A 9,278-nucleotide genomic window follows, 5' to 3' on the forward strand; every position below is an offset into this window, starting at 1 on the left:
ACTCCGTCGCGCCCCGCGACCAAGTAGGTCTCGGCCGTCGCGGGCCGCGAGAGCCTACGTGTCGCGTATAGGCTTGCTGAGTCAAGGGGGTAGATCCGGTGAGTCACGTGCCACGTGGCACGATGCAGTGTCAACCAAGCAAAGGCTGTCGCGTCCCGCGACAGACCAAAGGGGTCACCGTCGCGGCCCGCGAGCGACTGTTGAATTTTGTTTTTCTTGATTTTTATAAGGATAGGGCTATTTCGGGTCTGTTTTTTCGCATACGGGGTATATTTAGGAACGCTTAGGGTGTCCAAAATATTTTTAGGAGGGTTGTTATAGCAGGGAATGGTAAAAAAAGGTTTCCAGTTTTTACTTAATTTTCTAAAATTCTGATTACAACATACAAAACAAACTGTGCAACAATAAACGAATATATTCCATATACATAGGTCTTTTAAAACCCTGATTATAAACATGTTAAGCAGCAAAATACTGTAGGAAACATGACAATTCACATTTCAAGAACTCTAAATGATTGTTTATAAGCATTTGAAGATATAAAAGGCAACTGCAACCCAAACCTATGTTAAAAAGCCAGATTTCAAAATATAGAAGTGGCCACTGGAACTTCCATCGTTTGACTGGGTTATGACCTGAGTTTCTGTGTTGACCGAGTTGACCTATTCTTGACTCTCATCAACCATTACCGAGACAGACCTCAAGAACTTCAAATCTTCACCATGCTTTACCTCAGACCTGTGGACACTACACCTCTATTGGCGTTCCAAACGGGTGTAACCGGAATTTCACAAGTAGCCACCAATTTGACATAACCATCCCTAATTCCAACGGTGCCCTACTCCTATTCACTTTTTCTACACATTTAAACCTGATTACTTAACCGGAATTCACATACGTGGCCAGAAGTAGTTCGTGGCTTACCTTATATGTAGAGTCGGCCTAGAGTGTTGTCGATTCACTTGAAGAACTCTCGTACAGGCTTCAATCTGCTCACCGGATCTTCACCTAGTTCTCCTTGCCAGTACTGCTCTTTAGATCTAAGACAAAAAACAAATTCTAAAAAATATAAGACGAAAAGAGAAAAAGAGAAAAACATGTAACTTGAACATAAACAATTTTTATTAAATCTTATGTTCGAGGTGTTTGAATGTGTAATTGAACTAATTATAGCAATTTGTAGTTACAAAAATCAATTTTTGGAGTCTTTTGATACTCTTTATAATCAGACACTGTGATTATTTACGATCAAAATGATCAAACTTAAATATAAAACCAACTAACTATAACTAACTTTGCCGGGAGTAAAATCTTAATTCCAAGGAGCTACAAACACTTTAAAACGCACATCCATACACCCTTCGTGTGTCCTTCCCCCACAAAAATCATAAAGAGAAAAACATCAAATAAAGATTTCAATCACTTTGCAAGGACACATTTTTCGTTAATAAAACCAATAAAGAAAACCTTATAGATTCCAAATGAAGTCAAAGTAATGTTAAGTAACAAAATGTTCAAATTTTCACTACTCACAACAACACATCTACTTAAAAACTGTTGTAAGTTACTTTCTTGAAAACACAGCCCTAGTTATAGAATCTTTAATAGGGTAATCAGATAACAACCAAGAACATAAACAAAATACAAAGATTAGGAATAAATCAATGGCATTGGACTATCACATCAACTAATCAAAATATCGAGAGATTCCAAAGAAGAGTATGAATTATGATAAAAAATTAACACCCAGATGAGCAAACCTCACAAAATTAACCACCATTATACCCTGAATTCTGAAATCAACTGTGAATGATAGAAAAATCATATTTAAAAACACATAATAACATCTAAAAGAAATTACCCTTGTTTCTTTGAGAGAACCTACAAAATAGTGGATAATAGTTTAATCGTAGCAAAGGATGATAGTTGTGCTGATAGCAAAATCTAGTTGCCATCTACCTTCACTGAAACAATTGGGTACACCAAATCAGCATATATGATGCTTTCAAGACCAACCGATTTAACAAAGAATGAAACATGCAGATGGGTTCGGATCTTACCGAAATCTGGTCGGAATGCTAACTGTCGTCATTGCCACCGTCTACACAGCCCCTTTCTCTCTCTGAAACCCTTAGCCGTTGTTCCGTGGTTGGGGCCGTTGACGCGCTGGAATCAGGTGGCATTGCCGTGCTCCTCCATCGCTCCACCACTGGGGGCGGTGTTCAGCTGCCACTCCCTCACAACTCTCTCTCTCTCTCTCTCTCTCTCTCTCTCTCTCTCAGTCGTTGTTTCGTTGGTTGGAGTTGTTGACACACCGGAATCAGTTGGCGCAGCCATGCTCCTCCATGGCTCCGCGCCTCTGCCACTCCCTCATGGCTCGCTCTTTCTCTTTCTCAGGCTCTAATCTCTAGACATCGGCATGTCTCTCTGTATTCAAGTTGGTGTGGGTGAGGTGTCAAATATGTGGACAACCAAGATTAAGACACGTAAATGATCAAGATAAAAACACTAATCATTTCAGTTCTCCTATTAATAGATATAAATTGTATTTTCATTCTCAAGGTAAAGGCTAGCAGGTCATGTAAAGTAAGACTCTTAGTCTCTGCAAGTTGAAACTTGTTGCATGTTTCCTTAAAATCATTAAAACACAAAATGATGTTGAAGTCGATTGATGCGAACCGAAAAAAAACTTATGGTGATGGTGATTGAGATCGTTTTTAAGGTGGTTTTAGTAGCTACAATTTTTGGTCGACGTGATGATGACAGCGGAGGTGACATGCGATGGTGGAGGTGGTTATGGGTTTGGACGAAGCGATGGTGTAGGTGGTTATGGGTTTGGACGGGGGGTGGGTTTGGTTGATGACGGGGTGACCGGAAAGGTGGATGGGTGTGGTGGCGTGTGGTCGGAAAGGGTGGAGGTTGGGGCGGAGTCCATCGGCCAGAAAGGGTGGAGGTTGGGGAGAGGTCACCTGAGGGAAGAGGCAGGGTCTGAAGGAGGTAGGAGATGGAGAAAAGGGACTATGGTGAAGAACAATTGTGGGGCCCACTTATTATTTTTTAATGACCAATCAGTTTTTTTGTTTTCTTTATTTATAATAAAAGTGAGGGTAGTTAAGTCGTTTCACATATAGTTAACTAAAAAAACTAACCTTCATCCATTGAGAGGATCATCTGAGTAATAATTTGTTAAACCACAGGGAGTAAACATACTATTTTGAAAAGATGGGGACTAAACGTGAAAAAATGGCAAATCACAGGGACCATCCGGGCAATTAACTCTAAATAATGACATGAACTGAGTGTTCAAATAAAAACGCCATAAAACACCCGGTTCAGAAAAACGCCATGAAAATACCAAGTTGAAAACGCCATAAACACCTAGTTCAGAAGAAAAAATCCATGAAACCCCAGTTGAAAACGCCATAAAAACACTCAGTTCTGAAAACGTCATAAACAACTAGTTGAAAACACCATAAAAACCCCCCACTTCAGAAAAACGGCATAAAAACACCCACTTCAAAAAAACGTCATAAAACACCCAGTTCAGAAAAAAATCCCATGAAAACCCAGTTGAAAACACCATAAAAACACTCAGTTCTGAAAACGTCATAAAAAACTAAAACGCCGTAAAAACACGCACTTTAGAAAAACACCATAAAAAACCCAGTTGAAAATGCCATAAAGAAACAAAGTTCAAAAGGCCACAAAAAAACCCAGTTCTTTTTTTTTTTTTTTTTGAAAATATATCAATAGTATACTCGTTGGAAAGATTAAAAAAAGCTGAGTTTTATGGTGTAATTTTTTTAGAAAAATAATCACGTATAAAAAAGTTATTGGCATTTAAAGTTGATGGGGGAAAATGGCATGTGATTAACATGTGCACCCTTCTTTGGATCTTCCAATTTTACCCCTCCTGGTAGTCACAAATCACAAGGATCTTATGGCTAAAAATCGTTCTCACGGTTTTCACACTACAAATCATTTTCTCTTGATCCTATTTTTATAATATATATATATATATATATATATATATATATATATATATATATATATATATATATATATATATATATATATATATATATATATATATATATATATATATATATATATATATATATATATATATATGATAAAGCTAGGTAGGAAACCCTCCATTTTTAGAAAACCCGGGAAACTCAAAGCTCCCGACATTTTTTTTTGAAAAAAATAACACATGTAATATACATGTTTTTAAGAGTTTTGGGCAAAAAAAACAAAAAAGCGCCGAAGGAATGTTTTTTAAAAAAAAAATCAGCAAGTTTCAGCTTTTGTTGCCTAACACATGTTAGTTACCCGGACATTGCTGAAATTTGTTTATTTTTTTTTTAAATATCCCTTCGGCGCTTTTTTGTTTTTTTTTTTGGCCCAAAACTCTTAAAAACATGTATATTACATGTGTTATTTTTTTCAAAAAAAAAAACGTCGGGAGGTTGGGTAAAAATGGGAGTTTTCAGAGTTTTCTTTCTGAAATTTTTAGGGTTTTCTACATAGCCCTCCCATATATATATATATATAGGGGGCTGCTAGAATGAGAACCACCCCGAGTTGTAAGAACCGCGAGAACTACACCCCACGGAGCGCCGTTCGCCATGATTTTTTTTTACAAGTAGATGTGTGTATTATAAACACAGCCGTAAAAAATCATGGCGAACGGCGCTCCGTGGGGTGTAGTTTTTTACACCACAAGTTTGGTGAAAAATAGATGTGTGTATTATAAACACAGCCGTAAAAAATCATGGCGAACGGCGCTCCGTGGGGTGTAGTTTTTTACACCACAAGTTTGGTGTTTTTTAATTTTTTTTCTTTTTTCTTTTTTTTCACCAAACTTGTGGTGTAAAAAACTACACCCCACGGAGTGCCGTTCGCCATGATTTTTTACGGCTGTGTTTATAATATACACATCTACTTGTAAAAAAAAAATCATGGCGAACGGCGCTCCGTGGGGTGTAGTTCTCGCGGTTCTTACAACTCGAGGTGGTTCTCATTTTAGCGGCTCCCTATATATATATATATATATATATATATATATATATATATATATATATATATATATATAATATCATGAGAAAACTATATATAAATGAGAAACCTAAAAAACTAAGTAAAAAAGCCTAAAAACATACCAGATTTTTTTATTTTTTTACAATTATCTCACAAAAAAAATCACTTCTTTTTATGTATAAAAATACTTTTTTTTCAAAAAAAAAATTGTAGTGCACACATACATTATATGTGTATTGCACATGTGCTTTATATGCTTAAAGATAGCTTTTGAGTTTAATTTAGCTTTTAAGGTTAAGCTTTTTGGAGGTTAAGAATTAGAATTAGGTTTTTGGTGGGGTTGCAGGTGGGGGTTTAGGTTTTTGGGGGGTTTACGTTTCGGGTTTAGTTTTAGGTGTTTTGGGGGTGGGGGTAGAGGTGTACAAATCGTTTTTTTTTAACTGGTTCTGGTTATTAACCGAACCGGTTTTTTCATCAAAAACAAAAACCGGTTTTTTTATAACCGGCTTGGTTTACTAAGCGTTTTTTTTTTACTCAAAACAATAACCGGTCCAACCGGTTACGACCGGTTTTTAACCGGTTTATTCCAAAAAACCGGTTTTTTACCGGTTTTGGTTTTAAAACTGGTTTCGAAGATGAATATCCCTAACCGGTCTACAACCGGCGGTTCGGTTCGGTTCTAAAACCGGTTATAAAAAAACCAGTTAAAAAACCGATTTCGATTTTTTTCCTGGTTTCGGTTCTAAAACCGGTTTTTTTGTACACCTCTAGCTGAGGGTGGGGGTGGAGGGTTTAGATAAAACCACTATTGTTGACTTTTAAACCCACTTACCTCGCGATTTTTAAACACCCATACATTTTTCATATGTTAACATTAAAAAAAATTACACCATAAATACGCACATCGTATTCTTTTTTACTTGAGTAGGATATTGCTATATTTTTTTATTTAACAAGCTACGTGCTTACGTATTTTGTTTAATGTTACATGATTTTTATATAACGTTACAAAATTATGTACAGTACAAAATTACGTAATATGCATTTTACCTTGAAACAAGTATAACGTTACATGATTTGGTAACATTATGTATTATGTGATTATGTAGAAGTACGTAATTAAGTAACACTACTTAACTGTAACCTTTTAGCTGTAAACTGACCATTTGAAATCTCACAAAACTAATCTTTTTAGTAATTTTTGTTTACATATATATTTTGGATTAGTTTTCTAGGTATTCACGTTAAGTTACTTTTAGTAACCGAGACTTAACTGGTAGTATATTTAGTTAAGATTTTCTTCTATTTTGATCTCAATATGGTCTAGTTCGAAGCCATTTCTGTCTTGTTTTCACCCACAAAACTCCCCTACTAATAACTAGGAGCGCTCATCGGTTCGGTTAACGATTTATTCAATTAATAATAAACGTTGAAAATAAAACTAGGGTAAACCTCAATTTTCGTCCATGTGGTTTGTTGGTTTTAACATTCTAAGTCCAAAAGTTTGAAAACTGCATTTATCATCCATTAGTTTGTTAATTCTAACAGTTTCAGTCCACCCCACTAACATCGTTAGTGTGGGGCTGTTAAGTCATGATAAACACAATATAATGCCCTTGGTATATTATATATAAGATAAAAATGAATTAATCAATTATTTATATATAATTATAATATAATTTATATTATATAGGGTCGGGATTTAGAGAAAACGGTGGAAAGTGTGATAGCGGTGAGAACGCTTATGGATCGTCCGATCAAAACAATCTATGGACTAGATTGTCGCGGTGGCGTTTTCGTAAATAACATCAATTTTATTACGTGGACGCGCTTCATTAAGGGTAAAAGCGTCTTTTGACTACTCCAAACAAAACACCATCTCATGAAAATAAAACGCCAAACAAAAATCATACACCATTCTAAGTAAAAACGCCATTAGATATAAAACGCTAAACTTAATTATAGTAAAATTCCGCCTAAAAAAACCGCCAAAAAAATCCTGTATATACAACAACTCAGACATTCAATTAAAAACACACGCAAAAACCTCAAACGCCATATTTAATATATACCATTCGTCTGATAAAACGCCAGAAAACCCAAACATCAAATATATTGTTGTCAATAAAGTGTAGCTGTATGGGGTGGACAACATTATCAGTTATCTTTCTAACTGAGAATTAACAATGTTATCCATCACCATACAGCAACACTTTATTGATTTTAGCATGATCAAATTTACAGTTTTAAGATTTTTGTGGTGTTCTTTTTCTCGGTAAAATACCAAAAAAGATAACATTTTGGCTGAAAGGGTGTAAACTCAATAACATTTTGCTGCATGAGATGGACAAAATTATAGAAAAAGAGGCTGATTTCAGACTTTGGGTTTCCAACGGCGACAAAAAAACTACTTCAAAAAACAAAAATAAAAAAAAACATATGAAAGTCGAAACAGCCAGTGAAGATGCTTCAAAAGAAAAAGAGACTGGTGACAGTGAAGATTTAGAAGATCAATATTTATTTTGTTTTATTTTCTTTTTTAGTTGATTGTTATATAGAAACAACGCCATATCTAATAAAAACGTCAAAAAGCCAAATGTCTTACGCCTTTGGCGTTTATCAAACCATCATAAATTTACTTTGGACAAGTATTATAAAAAAAACTAAAAAAATAAAAAAATAATAAAATAAATAAAAAATAAACTTGAAAATGTAACTAGAAACAGTAACTACAAAACAGTAATACTGAAGATAGGGAAAATTTATTAAATTAGAATCTAAAATGCCAAACTTGAAAGATGGGACGTGTTACAGACTTTAGAGATAAAGCTTCTCAAAAACAATAATTAGAAACAGTAACTGAAAAGACTAATACTTTATTATAATAACGCACCGCCTAACTTAGGCGCCAAAAAGAGATCCTATAAAATGATACGTCTCAGCAACTTCCATTTGATCAAACCAAAAAACAAACGCCAATACTACTAAATACCACTCACTGTAAAACGCCAAAAAAAAAATCAAAGATGGCTAATATGCTTTCTTGGATATTCAGAATTGTTATTTGTGAAGTTTCACTGAATGAATTGTTAGCGGAGGCGAGTTACTCAGAAAGATTTTACTGCATGAGATGGACAAAAATTCAAGAAAAAGATACTGATGCCAGTCATATGGCATTTTGTATTTTTTGTTCTTGAAGAAGGCTTGGATGAGGAGAAGAGATCAATGATACTGAAGAGTGGGATGATTATAAAGATGAAGATCAACATGAAGAAAAAGCGAAAAACCCACCCACACGTCATAGATTTATGTCCCCAAACATCCACAAAAAAAGCCACTTCAACAGACGAGCAGGCAAAATAATCAAACCGATTGGTTTGTTAAGTTTTACATAAAACGCCATATTTTTTGTGACAGTTCTTGTACTATTAAAGAACAGAGAGATTGATGACAGTGAAGATTGTGAAGAGAGAACCGATTAGGATTTTTAATTTATTTTCTTCGCTTGTATTTTTTTAATGTGGCTGAAATATAATCTAACAATTGTAAAACGTCAGGATACCACAAATGCCAAAATGTTTATAAAAATAATAGAACAACGGGCCATCTTTTTAAAACGCCTTGAAAAACGCCATTCAGATAGATTTCCTGACCACCCCGGGTTCCAATGGCATACGATTTGAATAAACGCCATAAACGCCAAAATGTTAATACGATGAAACCGTTAAACGCCATTAATTATTGAATTTCGTTAACGCAAAAAATCTTAAACCCCAAAAATTAAAACAACATTCGGAAAAGCGGAACTGGAAAAGCAGAAGATGAAAGGATAAAAAAGCCCCTTCGCCCTTCTCTATGCCGCGTGACAAGTGTTGGGCCAGGATGCGTTCTCACCGTTCTCACACTTTTGAGCGTTTTCTCCTGATCCCGTTTCATATTATATATATATATATATATATATATATCCTGTTTTACATCCACCCCTCACTCTCCCTCCTTCACACACTCTCTCGTTCCTCACTCTCACCCCCCCCCCCTTTATATATACCGGAGATGGTTTGTGAATAAGTGGGTCAGTGGAAATAGACGAAGATGGATGATGACGACAGTGTTACCAAGATGATGGAGGTGATGGTGTGCAGAGTAGGCGGTGGATAGTAAACAAAGATGATGGGTGGTTGTGATGCTACTGATGTGTGTAAAATGCAATATATAAATTACGTGAAATGAGGCAT

The 9,278-nt window shown here is 35.4% G+C and overlaps 1 long non-coding RNA gene across 1 annotated transcript; it reads right to left on the reverse strand.

Annotated features, from left to right (window-relative positions):
• Positions 1 to 486: 486 nt before the first annotated feature.
• LOC118490251 lies at positions 487 to 2,352 on the reverse strand. Its single transcript, XR_004888837.1, has 3 exons — positions 2,061 to 2,352; positions 925 to 1,040; positions 487 to 857 (listed from the first exon to the last, which is right to left on the reverse strand). It is a non-coding gene; the product is annotated as an uncharacterized LOC118490251 (long non-coding RNA).
• Positions 2,353 to 9,278: the final 6,926 nt, after the last annotated feature.

This window comes from Helianthus annuus, chromosome 3 (genome assembly GCF_002127325.2).
Source record: "Helianthus annuus cultivar XRQ/B chromosome 3, HanXRQr2.0-SUNRISE, whole genome shotgun sequence".
NCBI classification, from domain to species: domain Eukaryota; kingdom Viridiplantae; phylum Streptophyta; class Magnoliopsida; order Asterales; family Asteraceae; genus Helianthus; species Helianthus annuus.